A 12,818-nucleotide genomic window follows, 5' to 3' on the forward strand; every position below is an offset into this window, starting at 1 on the left:
TGTACATTTTCATGGAGCTGTAAAAGACAAGATTGAGTTACAGTGCTCTGCCTGTTTCCCTGACGTGGACTACAGCGTGTGGGTGGATGGGATGGGGGGGTGGGTGGAGGAAGACGAGTGTGTATGGGGTTGAAGGAGTCAAGGTTCCCCAGAGGGGGGGCTTGATGGTAATGTGGAAACAGACGTAATTAATCTCCAGATCAGCGAGGGGGTGCTGGGCAGCCGAGTGTCTGTGTCGTGCCTCTCTGTGCTGGGGTGTTTTCGTGATGGCCCCCACATCCTCCTCACACTGGGCCCCTGGGGCCATCCTTCATTCTTATTTATGAGCTTCCACACGACCACTCAGCTCTGCTGTACCACCTCTGCATCGATTCCTCAAGGTCGACCAGGAACTAAGCTGCTGCCGGTGAGCTGTATGCACGAACAGCCATAAGAGGAGAGCTGTGTGTGTGTGTGTGTGTGTGTGTGTGTGTGTGTGTGTGTGTGTGTGTGTGTGTGTGTGTGTGTGTGTGTGTGTGTGTGTGTGTGTGTGTGTGTGTGTGTGTATGAAGACAGTGGCTTCTGACAGTATTTACGTATAACTTTGAGCAGCCGTGCAGTAAAACCTCAGGGTGCCACACCCAGTCCTGCTGCAGAACCACATCAAGGTTTTCTCTCAGAAAACAGAGACACACCCTACAAATCATGACACACATGAGTCTTAGGGCCTCCTGGAGAGGGACCACTGTTTGAAAACCTCTTACAGGCGTGTGCTACTGCTCTGTGTGACCTTTGACCTTCGACAGAGTGATTGTAATCAGTTCATTCTTGAGTTCGACTGAACATTTGTACCAAATTTGAATAAATTCCCACAAGGTGTTCTCGAGATATCATGTTCACAACAATGGAATTGACGTACGAACAGAAGCATCGATGGACGGATGAACAACCCAAACATATCTGCTGTAGGAGCAAAAATAGATGAATAAAGCACAATATTCGGTATACAGACATACGTGAAACAGAGGATGGGGGAAAAGTTATCGTTAACATTATGTATCCTAGTGACCTTCGCCCCTTCCAGCTCCAGCCTACCTACTTCTTACAACTCTATTTCGTCTGAGCTACTGGAGCCTTGAGCCTGTTGTATTCTTCTATGACTCAAATGACTTATCTTCCAAAAGTCCATGCATCCACACATGCCTGCCCCGTACGCTGCGACTTGGGCATCAAAGTTTTCAGTCGAGCTGTGAGCCAAAGTCTGCAGCGTCATCCCTTCTCTGATAGAACTTTGTGGCCCTTGTGCATAACTGAACCGCTCAAGGTCAAAGGTTAGCAGCGAGGGCACTGGGATTCAAGTTCGGGGGGGGGGGGGGGCTGTCATCGCTGTAGCCAGGCTGCGAGATTCATGCTCTGGGGAACGGACTTCCTGCTCCGCCCCCTCGGGGGTGCACAGGCACTTGGTGGGTGAGTGACGCAGAGCTCATAAAACCCCTGCGGACGGAGGCGCTACATTTCACAATCTTACTCATGTTGCTCCGGAGCGTCTCCTGTGACCGTCAATCTGTGAGTCACACCTGGCTTCCGGTTTCCTGCAAACAGCGTTTCCATCCGACTCGGGCTTTGACTTTCATGAAGAGAGTTGACCGTCTGGTTGCTCTCACGGGACCTTTATTGAAATGGGGAAAGCGATCACCGCCATAACCGTGTCTCACAGTAAAAGTAGTTTACGGTTGTGGTTGGTGAAATGAAGACAATGTCCAAATGTGTTTGTTCAGACACGTGAAGCACAGGCTGCAAATATCCCAGAATTACCACACAACGTAAAAATATAACGACTCGGCGCCTTTAAGTTTATCATTTACGTAATCTTTTATAACATGTGGGGTACAGTTTTATTTCCTATACATGCTGTGGCCATGCATTTCCAGTGTTTTCATTATGTTATCCACCCTTTTGATTTATGACACATCTAAACTGGTATTGATAGTTCAATAGAAATCTGTACATGTGGTCATTACTCTTCGGACTTATATGAACATGCCTTCCTGGAACTGAATTATACTGAATGTTGTACTGAAACCGTACAGTTTCTAATATGCAGCCTTTGCCTGCTGGTTTGAGCTGCTGCAGCAGAAAGCTGTCTGTTAATGGGACGTATCTCTTCTTGCAATATGTCCCCAGGTGTGTGTTTATACTCTAATGTTGAAAGAAAAAAAATCATTTAGTCACACTAACTGATATGCATGAAAAAAAAAAAAGAACGCCTGCACAGTAAGACACAGTGGGAGGCTCTTTATTTCCTCGCATACGTTTGTTTTCTTTAATAATTCATATTCTCCTGTGCATTTGTCCTCCGATGTACAAATATGACATGTCGTAAAGGGTTTTCAAATATGTTTGCGCTCCTCTGATATGGTTGTCATGGTGAGCTGGCTAATTTAAGTCATTCCGCAAATTTACATTATTGTCCTGCTTCACAATATTACGAGGAAGATGAAAAATGCATGACCACAACATGGCCCACAGTGCCAATGGGCCATGAAGATGCCCCACCATCACTTGGCAGGCTAATGATGTGGCCATTGCTTTGATTCCAGTCGCGTCGGGAAAACTATCTCGCAGGCAACACGAAGCATGAATACCATCAGTGTGCGATTCAGGAGACGCAAGCACGAGGGACGATTCGTGGAGAACGAGCCAGGCAAATGAGAAGCTATTACAAGTTCAATTTCCCAATGTAAAAAAAAACAACCATAATGTATTAGCTGAATGGGATTCACAATTTTGGTCTCGTGTTGTTAACTGAACATCTGAAGACCAACAAATGTTAGTTTGACAATAACAGAGAAGGAAGGATGGATGTATATATTAGACAGGTGAAGTTAAAGTTATAATATGTAAGAAATCATTAAAATAGTCTAAAAAATATCATGATTTGCGCCTGAGTCCCGTCGGGTGGATTCTCATCAGCAATGGTGGTGAAGGCAAAAACTCCCATGATCCCACACTGCTTCACGACATCATGAAATTAGGTCTTTTGTTATTGTCTTGATTGAGAGACCCCTTGTGGCCGAAGTTACTCGTAAGTCAAAGTTTAATGGCAATGCACAAAATTGGACGATTGTAGAACATGTGACTTTCTAAATGTAAAGGTGCAAGGACTGACACATACAATCCTGAAGGTAACACAAAAACAGGGCACAAAGACAAACAAATACTCTTTTGATATAAAACATTTGTGTTGTTGTTTTAGAATTGATCTGAATGTTTTATATTTATTCTGTACAATATTTTAAAAGATCACTTTCTTCATAATTTTCTTTAATGAGGGTTCAAGTGGAACCTGACAGATGGTGTCATCTCCCTGATGCGCCTCCAGCAGATTCCAGTGCTCTTTGTCTAGAGCTGACAAATGAAGACCTTCCGGGGACACAGCTCCATCCTGTCCATTCATATATATAGATATAATACTGTCCATGCATGCATGTATTCAGTTACGCCGATATATCTCCCCTCAGCACTATCTGACCAGATCACAGTATAGTGGCGAGCAAAATTGGCTTATGGAACCAACATGGCCGGCACAGTGTTTAGTGAAAGGGCAGAGTGTAGCGAGAAAAGAGCTTTGTGTGGGAAATTGAAGAATGCTGAGAATAAATGTTTGCTCTATAGGATGTGCTGGCCACAGTGTGCTGTGTTGGTGAATAAATGATGAAGAGGAAGAAGGCCCTGTCCTGCTGAGCTTGTCAGCTTTGCATAGCTTTGTGTGTGTGTGTGTGTGTGTGTGTGTGTGTGTGTGTGTGTGTGTGTGTGTGTGTGTGTGTGTGTGTGTGTGTGTGTCTGTGTGTGCGCGCGCGCACGAGTGTGAGTGCAAGCAGAACTGACAAGATAACTGGTCCACTTGGGTTTGTTTTCAGGCATGTTTTTAAGTGAACATTTCATTGTGATTGAAATCATTTTTTGCAAAAGGTCAAAGATTTGTTCATCGAGCAGATTCTCTCCTCATTTCACAAGAAACATCCTTTTGCATTTCCTGTCTCTGAAGTAGAGTTTTAAAAAAGTCGTGTTGTTGCACAGAGTACACAGGCAACGAACTGACTTCTGCAAGTGTTATCAATATGAAGTTTGTTATATTTTGAAAGTGAAAAACCAAAAAACTGAGTGAGGGCATGCTGATATTTAGATGGTAAGAAATATGTTATCCATCTTGGTTTAATGTGGCAGCGCTAACATTTGCTCCTAGAATTACAAAAAATACAACTGAAATCCCTCTGGTTTTGCAGGCAAACAAAAATATTGGGCAAATTACAACTTAATAATTCATCTGGAGGGCGACACTGATTGCTCAGCCAAAATTCATGGAAATTTAATGAGGCCTCACAAAGTCTGAGGCCACTTTCCCAGACTTTTGGACCTCAGCGTGTCGTTCAAATCCCAAACATAAGAAACCAATGGTGGCGCTAGAGGAAAACCTCCAAGTTTCTAAGGTTTCCTCCTCTGGGGACCATGACAAAAGTTAACAGCAATCCATCCAGCAGCTGTAAAAGATGACCTGGTCTGGACTAAAGTGGTGAACTTTGATCATCCTTCATGGAGCCACTGAGCTGGTCTAAGTGAACAAACCACAAAATCTTCAGATATTATTATCTATCCATCTACGAATTCCAGAAATCCGTCTGTCTGAATGTGGAAGGTATACCTGGAGAACCGTCCATCTTATCGGCTTCACACTTAGCATGTGTGTTGTTAAGGGCCCAAGGATGAGCAAGGTTGAATTTGGTGTGATTTGGAAATGCTATATTAATACACTTTTAATAAACAGGTGACCAGTGCTCTGGCAGCAGCGGCTGGGACTCATTAATGTAAATGATTCATGTGAACAGCTCTATGTGCAGCAGCGGTGGAGCAGCTTCAGGGTTCTGCTAACCGAGTCCCTCGACGGGTCTTTACTTACTGCGGCTTACTTTTACATTTTCAGAAAGAAAGCGACAACCAGCATCCCCACAGGACGAGCAAACAGCCCATTCCAAACATGCAGGATTAGAACAGGCACTGCACCAGCTATCAAAAAACCCCCACAGAAACCAACACCTCCTTGCTGCAAGCAGCCGATATCCCAGTCATCTTCTCTGCAGGGATACTGGCATCTTAGCATGAAGTAATGAGATCCAAACAGACTAACCAGTTATCCATTCTATTATCATTCATTTTTAATCAAAATTCTTCTTTGCATGAAGCCTGACGAAATATTGTCCACATCCAAAATGTACACTATGGCTGCAAAGAAATCTATTGTTCCAGAGAGAAATTCTCAGTAAGTAATAGTTATTCCCTCTAGGATTTAATGATTGAAAGCGGCTTTAGGCCCCTTCGCGCTGTGTGCACACGCAAGTATTAGCATGTCTACATGTTAGAGTGTTTGTTGGGAATCTAGCAGCAGTAATGCAGCATGGAAACAGAAGAACTTTTCGAATACCTGTCAAAGGATTTGGGTTTGATTTGTGGCCACTTACAGTCCACGATCTACACAAAGCCTCTGGAAGCTCTTTACTGTGTGCTCCAGATACACATGAGACACTCCAAACAATCACAGACAGTCCCAGCAGACACATCGCGGTGTGTCACCAATCCATCAGGGACTTAGTCTGCTGCTCCCTCTGCAGCACATAAAGCAAAGATGCCAGGAAGTCAAGGACAACATCTTCGTAGTCTACAGGATGACGCTGGTGCCATTTTTTTCTTTGGCGCCACTGATATGATGTCACAGATGTAAAGCTGACATGCACCAACCCACAAAGAAGTTCTGAAAATCCTTGTGAAGGAAAACAGACAGATCTTCAAGGACATTCGTGCGGAGATCTTCGCCACGTGCAAGAGTGCATGTTAATGTTTAAAGGCGTCTAAGACAGGAGGCCCTGGCACCTACAAGGACACCAGCATACACTCTAAACTTGTGGTGTGAATGTGCGTGTGTTTGCATACGTGCAGTATTATGATGAGCCATGGAGGTGTCACCTGCCCCTGCATGTGGCAGCATTCCTCTGTGGTGTTGACAGGGAGAGGGGGGCTGTGGGATAGGAGCGGCGACAGCGGTCTTTGAGACTGCAGCAGGTGCTGTCAGCCCATTGTGTTCCCTCCGTCTCTGCCTTCATCTTCCTCTCTTTCTGGCTCCCTACAGCCTCTTTCTTTTATTCCAGCCCCTGCTGTGCACACCTCACTGGCTTCTCTAGAAATGTCTATTCTCTCCGTCAGCATGCATCGCTACTTCACATGTGTGAATACAGGTGAAAGGAGATTCACGGTATTTGTAGATCAATAATATATATTTTCGTCCTTCAAAGTCTTAAGATTTTAAGAAGAAAAATGTGAAATCACTGGATTTACATGAGAAAAATTAAATCCAGGGCCCAACCAATATGGATTTTTGGGAGACAATGTCGATACCGAATGTAGGGGGTAAAAAATTACTGATACATATACATCTGTAAAATATAAACATAAATCTCTTTTCTGTATTGTTTATTCTGTAAAATAGACGTTTTCATCTAAGCAAACATAAACGCAGGTATCGATATGTCTGTGGCTCATCTCATATTATTGTCCAAAAAATAAATGGGTCCGGCTCCACTCACAATATCGGTAACTTTAACTTTAATCAAAAAAAGGTCAGACGAGCAAAGTTGAAACACACTGCGCCTGAAGTCATGGCGATTATTAAGCAGCCGCTGTATGATGTTATTTAAGACTGGCTAGACAGCTGGAAGATTTATGGGATCATGACTTCCAATCAGGCCCAGGCATTTTCCATAATGGCAGAGCAGATGGAATGTCAGCCTGACCACATGTAACATGTCTAATATCATCAGATAAATCAACAAACATACCTAAGCCTGATTAATCTGCAGTGTCACGCATTTCAGTAAATAAAACATACAGGGTGCAAAATCTGTTCGACACACTGCTTAATGTAGATATATGGCAAATACACAACGCAAACATGCAGGGTGTGATTGGTGGTGAAACAACTGTACAGGGACTGATAGCAAACAAGATATTAAGCTGACAGCTGTCAGTCAGTGTTTTATGCCCCACAAAGGATTAGTCTGTGCTTTAACAAACACCTAATTACCAAACTGCTTTTCATTCAGATTCTATGAATATTTATTGGAACACAGTAATGAAATTGTGTAGACGTAAAATTAGCAGCGCGGGGCTAAACAGCAGAGCCGGGCGAAACTGCTATTATTAAACCACGCAGGCCGCTGCAGCACGAGGCCCCTTTTAATGCAAGAGTAATTAAAAAATAGGACGAAAATTATCGACAGCAACAACAATGCCATAACGCTCACTCACGGCTGAGGGATTTAAAACATAATGCAGTTCTTATCATAAATTTGTCTAGTAATTAGACGCCTGAGCTGCAGAGTAAACACCAATAAAGACTGAAACAACAAACTTTATGGGAAACACAATTTATATGCAAAAGCCCTTGGCTGCTCGGAGAGAAGCCATTAGTTAGCCAACCGTGCTAACTAGTCAAGGTATATTCTTCCTTTGAAAACAATGGAGCTGAAGCTGGACAATGCTCTCAGTAAGAGCCACCAATTAGCCTCTTTTTCTTGTGAAACCCGGGGAAAGAAAAGACATCAAAAGGGCTTGTTCCCTGATTTTCAGCTGCGTGTTCACATGCATTGTACTGGACAGGTATTGATCCTCTGAGAAATGAAGAGGAGGGGAATCAATAGCTTTTACATGAATGCACAACAAGCAGTTTTTAGTGTATGTGTGTGTGTGTGTGCAGGGTGAGGGCCGAAAGGGTAAAGAGCACAATCGCTACTGTAAATTCACAAAGTCAGACACATACTTTAAGGGTATATGGACGACAACAAGCCGGGATATATAAAGGAGTGCATGAGTTGATAAAACACTGTCCCAGACATTTACATATAACCAAATTTGTTGTTAGGGACAGAACCTGTAACCTGCTCCTGCCGTCATTACCTCCATGACGGTGAGAAAGTTGGGGCGAGCTGGCCACATTCCACAGGAGCGATATAATAGGTGTATGGATTATAGCCAAGGATTTCCTTCCTCTGGAGGATCAGGGCTGACAGTGGCTAAGGTTCCTCGTGATACGCACATTAAAACCATCAGAATGCATCTCTCACTTTCTGTATAACACCCCCCTCTCTCCCCTCAGAGAGACATGCAGAACATTCATAGTCCTGTTACAGATTAGGTCTAAATGACCTGTCATTACATTGGACCAACGGTTAATCAGAGCAGACGGAGACACAGACAGACAGGATGACGCCGGTTAGATCTAAATCTACAAGCCAATGTGCCGCCATGGCAGAGCGAACAGATCACCCACACCGCCCACGGAACCATCCATCAGCCACGAGTCCTGACCGCCATTAATCTTCGTTGCAGATCTTAAATCTCGCTCGTGCACTGAATCTGGCATGATGTCCAGACAAGGGTTAGGATCACAGTGCTACCTCGAGGATTGTTTCCTTGCACTGTTTTCCTTTATAGATTAAAAGCTGTTTTTAATATGTAGCTTCTGAAAAATTCTAATATAATTTGGGGCTAATCTGCTTCATTGAGACTACGTTTCCAGGATGTGATATTTTCAGACTAAAGCAGCAGTTTGTGGCAAAATCATTTCCATTTCAGTCAAATTGCTGTGATTAGTGGATTTGTTCCAACATTTGTATGAGGAGCCAAAAATGGAGGCAATTCATTAGCTGCGCGTCTTTGTGCTATTTATTTAACACTCCTCTGCCCAATGCTCCACAAACAAGGGAAATGATTTTCAGTAGGACAGGAGTTGATGGTCCGATTACGTTTTTTAGTGACTGAGAGATTTTCTATCATATAGATGCTTTTAGTTTCTTACCAACTCACAAAGTATGTCCTCAAAAAGTTCTGCCCTTGTTGAAATTTCTTCTTTGTTTCCTATGATTGTTTAACTTGAACTATCACACTGCCCCCCAAAGTTTTTTGGTGGTACTGCTCCGTTTCGTCCGTATCCATAAGCCTTTAGAAGATGTGCACATATACGGAGAGAATGAATGAGGAGTAGGAACAGAAGTCTTCGTCCATTTCTGTATATGTATCTAACCTTCAGCCTAAATGAGTCGAACTAGACTAGTTATCAAGTTTATGGCTCCACAGATGTATAAGGAGAGATGTTCCGACATGTTTCAGTGTTCGTATATATTTGCTGTAACCACTCTTAACACTTTTGCACAACTTTTAGCCCATTTGTGCACAAGCTACGTATTCAGAATCATTTTTACTTGATTTCCATTCGGGGTTTTTTTATTGCTTACCATGAGGTGTGTGGAGCCGGGTGTAGCACTAACTCCAAACTTGTGAAGAAGGCAGGAGCGCAGCCAACAAAGTGACACATCAAACGCTCCTCTGAGTTACAGTAATCAGGAGAGAGCCTAAAATCTGCCAGAGCGAGGCAGTGAGTAATTAAGCCTCGCTGGCGAAGCAAAGACGGCGGACAAACGTTTGATTTCGCTAATTCCTTCGTCTCTTTGTCGGTGTGAACGTGTCAGAAGTACGTGGCGTGCGTTCCAACGGATTCGCGCGTCCTTTCCCTCCTGTACTACGTGGTTTCATGCAGTCCTTGCTGTGCATTCAATAGCATAAAGGTCTAATGATTCTGTTGGAGTGATGTGTATGTATATAGGTTTTTTTTCTTATTCAACACACATGCACACACAAACCCACAACTGTCAGTGTGGGGCGTCTTGCAGCAGGAGCAGAGGCTGTCACAGAGACCCAATGTCAAAGCGGAGCTGAAGTCACACTTAAACCTGAAGGCAGAACCAAAGTCCCTATCAATTGTCCTTCCTCTGTATTCTCCATCTCCTCATTCTCTCCTTATCTTTTCACGATAACAGGGTAAAAAAGAACTTGGCTCACACGTTTGTTTATCTTCAGTTGTACCCGTTTTAAATTGTAAATCGCGATAGATCGGCGCCAGCGTCTTTTCAAATCACCGTTTCAAAGAAGCAGTCGCCTGATAAAGCAAGTGACAGTAAGGACCAGCAGTGCATGTTTGTGGGGGATTGGAGTCTTTTCCTCGTATGACACGTGTCTACAAACCCATGACCCCCCCACAGCTCAGCGCTGGCGGGCACATTAGTCACTGTGGGCACATAAAGCCCGTCGTCTTGCCTCTGTTTTGTCAGCTCCGGGAGTTGGATTACATCATATCTGAATCAGATTATTCTTCTCTGACCTTCTTCATCAAAATCCAATGGACAAGACTTACTCAAATACAGTAGGTTTATCGCAGGCAGACACAGCCACTTAGTGACACATGCACTAGTTTCGTTTTAACTTGCTTTTGGTCTGTTTCACTCTTTCCTGCTGAGCTTTTGTTTGTTTTTTGATATTTTACAGGAACAGTAATTTCACAACCATAGCAAACAATGCATGTAACTGGAAACTATTACAATTGAATTGAGCAATAAATGAACTGATGAGATGAGTAAAACCCACAATTAACTACCCATCAGATCATTCTCCATCACTTCAATTTCAAACCTTGTGATTAATTCCCTTAATAAAAAATGTCACTGATCATCAATTAATGATCATGATTTATTTGATCCATTTAATAAAAACGAAGTAGCTGCTGATCAAGCACATTAAAAGTAATTTATTTTACACAGAGGCCTATAGGTCTACAGAAGTATTATAAGGGAAATGACGGGCAGTAAAAAATATATTCTTCTTTAGGGTTACTCTTTCACACTGTGGACCAGGAAACTACTAGGACTACTACTGAAAAATTAAAACAGAATAAGGAAGTGTTGAGGCCACACTCATCTATGTCAGATGGAAAGGGAAACGGGAAAAGGAAGGAGGGAAGGAAGCATTTTATTTAGAAATTTTAATTACATTCCCAAATTAGTAGGTCTAGATCCAGATCTGGTGCTGGACTAAGTGACCTACTCGGCCTGACAGTGGCTGTAGTTACTCTCTTTCTGTCACTGCACTTAAAACCTGCTGACTTAGATACAAGGAGATTTACATAAGAATAGAGGAACACTTGAGTGCAGATAATTATTCACCAGTGAATCACTGTTGCCTAATTGAGTCACGATATCGTCCGTCCCACACAGACACATCAAAGCAGGTGCGAGGGCAGCGGACGATCAAAAGGGCGAACCCTGCAACTGTTGCCATGCTGATATTTGAAGTAGAACGCTGGAAGTAGAAGGTCAGCGAGTCCTTGAGCAGGTTTACGATCCTGATCTAATCCACACAACTAATGAGGAACAATCAGCTTATGCTCTAAAGGCGATGCGTGGACTACCTGGACCTGTGTGGAAAGACACACAATTCAAAACAAACCACAGGAACATTAGCTAAGCTAGTAAGACATTGAGTCTAATGAGTTTACGAGTAGACTTTATGTAACTTAATGTAACACTGCTAATGAGATAGAAGGAAACTGCTTCGATACACTGATGTTTCTCTCAACACTCTGCTGCCTGCTCTGCTCGCCAAGCAAGGATGTGGACTCTGGCCAGCAGGAGCAATGATTATTTCCTTGGATAACGTCCATAATGAAGCACCGGCCAGTGGCGATGACACTATATTACTCCCAGAGACAGCTCTTTCACCTGCTGGCCTCACAACGTAACTGTGCTTGTTTTATGAGCCTGTGTCTGGTAAATGAACAATCTGAGGAGAAGGCAACCTCCTCTGTTCTCTCTGGCTGTTTTATCACTTTGACTGTGATTATCAGCGTCCTTCCCAAAAAACCTCCTTCTTGATCACTTCACCCTTCTCTCTCTACGTGTCCCTCTCCCTCTCGACACTATCTTGTCAATCACGACTCTTTAGCAGTGAGAAGTTTCTCACTTCACTACAGCTGCTGCACTGATTAACCAACATTGGGCGCTCTTATCCGCCGTGCATGTTTCTCACTGTATGCTTGTGAGTGGACTGTGGCCCTGGATATACCACATGATTGGATGGTAATCTGGTGTGTGGTTTGGCATTTTCAATTTAAAGCATAGGTGCTATTTTTTGTTTGAATGTGCAGGTGTAGTTGAAGCAGAAATGTTTTTATGCATATTTAGCTACATGCTAATGTCCTGTGTGTATCTAGCTTTGATCATTGTGCATCAAATAGCTAAAGCCGCGTTTCGAGCGGCCTGGAAGTACCTGGAACTTTTGTTCTCATGAACTTTTTTCAAGGTTCCTGCAGATCACATTTCAACTGTGGTCTAAAGACCATTTAGCAAATTATCCTGCAGGTATATGAACGACCGATGGCTACAACAAGCTGTTCCACTCCAGTCCACCAGGCGACAGTAATGAAGACTATACAACCGCGATGATGCTACATGAATGACCTTAAGGAAATTAGATCCCTGGGGTGGAAGCGCACACAGTTTCTGCAAAGGTTCCTCGTCCTTGGGGAAATTCCTCTGGTCGAAAAGTGGCGTCAGTGTCTCTCGAGGTGACGCATTAGCCCCTAGCGTAACATTTTGCAATGTGTATATCTCAATGTGTGTATTTGCGTGCCTGAAAAAAGCCCATACGTTGCATTTTCATCTCTCCATCAGCTTTTCCCAATCAGACACGCGATATGCGGTGTCATAGCGTGAGGGAAGCTTCATGCATAAATCCGCTTACAGGGAAGAAGTTTCCCTCTGCCTTCTGCTCGAGAATCCATCAGAAATAAATCTGCAGTTCCCACTGTCTTCCCTGCTGTGTCTGTCTCACTGCACGTCTCCACGTTTGCCAAGCTGCTTCCTTTTTTTTTTTTATTCCTTGCCTCTGTCTTAATTTTGTTT

This window comes from Hippoglossus hippoglossus, chromosome 22 (assembly GCF_009819705.1).
Source record: "Hippoglossus hippoglossus isolate fHipHip1 chromosome 22, fHipHip1.pri, whole genome shotgun sequence".
NCBI classification, from domain to species: domain Eukaryota; kingdom Metazoa; phylum Chordata; class Actinopteri; order Pleuronectiformes; family Pleuronectidae; genus Hippoglossus; species Hippoglossus hippoglossus.